This window comes from Balaenoptera physalus, assembly GCF_965194825.1.
Source record: "Balaenoptera physalus genome assembly, contig: HAP1_SCAFFOLD_628, whole genome shotgun sequence".
NCBI lineage: Eukaryota > Metazoa > Chordata > Mammalia > Artiodactyla > Balaenopteridae > Balaenoptera > Balaenoptera physalus.
The window spans coordinates 336,421-338,310 of NW_028126121.1; positions in this window are offsets into that span (position 1 = coordinate 336,421).

The window sequence follows — 1,890 nt, forward strand, 5'->3', positions numbered from 1 at the left end:
CAAGGCTCACTTAGGGACAGTTTCAGGACCTTAGTACGAGATGGGTCAGGATATAAGCTCAGGATAGTGTCAGGACTTTAGATATTGACGGCAGCAGGGCCTTTGTTAGGGACAGTGTCAGGACCTGAGCTAGGTGGAGTGTCAGGGCCTTAGTTAGGGACAGTGTCACGGCCTTAGTTAGGGCTAGCATCAGAGCCTTTGTTAGGTATCATGTCAGGGCCTGAGTTAGGAGTAATGTCAAGAACTTAGTTCGGAACAGTGTCAGGGCCTTAGTTACGCCTAGCATCAGAGCCTTTGTTAGGTATCCTGTCAGTGCCTGGGATAGGAGTAGTGTCAGAGCCTTAGTTAGGGCCAGTGTCAGGGCCTGAGTTAGGAGTAATGTCAGCGCCTTAGTTAGGGCCAGTGTCAGGGCCTGAGTTAGGTGTAGTGTCAAGGCCTTAGTTATGACAGTGTCAGGGCCATAGTTAGAACTAGCATCATAGCCTTTGTTATATATTGTATCACGGCCTGAGTTAGGAGTAGTGTCATAGCCTTAGTAAGGAACAGTGTCAGGGCCTTAGTTAGGACCAGCATCAGAGTCTATGTCAGGAATCGTGTCAGAGCCTCAGTTAGGAGTAGTGTCAGGGCCTTAGGGACAGTGTCGGGGCCTGAGTTAGGTGTAGTGTCAGGGCCTTTGTTAGGGACAGTGTCAGTGCCTGAGCTAGGTGGAGTGTCAGGGCCTTAGTTAGGGACAGTGTCAGGGCCTTGGGTAGGACTAGCATCAGAGCCTTTGTTAGGGACAGTGTTAGGGTCTTAGGATTAGTGTCAGGTCCTTCTGTTAGGTACAGTGTCAGGTCCTGAGTTAGGAATAGAGGTAGGGCCATAGTTAGGGACAGTATCAGGCACTGACTTAGGACGAGCATCTAGACCTTAGTTAGAGACAGTATCACGTCCTTGGGACTAAATTCAGGGCCTGAGTTAGGCACAGCATAAAGGCTTTAGTTAGCATAAGAGGCAGGAGGTTAGCTAGGGACAGGGTCAGGTTAACATGTAGGGATAGTGTCAGGGAATAACCTAGGGATAGTGTCAAGACTTCAGTTACTGAGAGGATCAGGGCCTTCTTTAGAACCAGTGTCAGGGCTTCAGGTAGGGACAGCATCAGAGGCTGATTTAGGGAGAGCGACAGGGCCGGAGTGAAGCCTAACGTCAGGGCGTTAGCTAGGGACATTTTCAGGGCATGACTTAGGAACATCATCAGGGCCTTTGTAGGATCAGCATTAGGGTCTTAGTTAAAGACATGACCAGGACCTGAGTTAGGAGTAGTTTCAGGGCCTTAGTTAAGGACAGTGTCAGGGCCTTAGTTAGGACTAGCATGAGAACCTTTGTTAGCTATTGTGTCAGGGACTGAGTTAGGGACAGGTTCGTGGCCTTTGTTAGGACTACGTTTAGGGTTAGGGTTAGAGTTAGGGTTTTAGGGTTGGGGCTAGGGTTAGGGTTAAGGGTTAGGGGTTAGGGTTTAGGGTTTAGGGTTTAAGGTTAAGGGGAGGGTGAGGGTTAGTGTTAGATGGTTAGGGTTACATTTCCAGAGCACTCGAACAGAATCAAGACCACATTTAGAGACAGTCCAACGTGCCATAGAAGTCTTCGTCATGGCCCTCGTCTGAGGTGACATGAGAAAACACTCTGCTTAGAATTCTTCAATGACCACATACCTGAAGTCACCTTACTCAAGGAGAAAGTCAGCATCCTACCATGTTCTGTCGCTCACGGGAAAACCAACGTGAGCACTTGCCTCAAGGTAAGGCCCTGAATTGCCGTGCTGAAGTGGAGGCGTGCTGCAGTTTTAAGGAGGCCGTAGCTGCTGCTCAGCGTTAGTTTATTTATTTATTCATTTGTTTATCTATCTGTCTA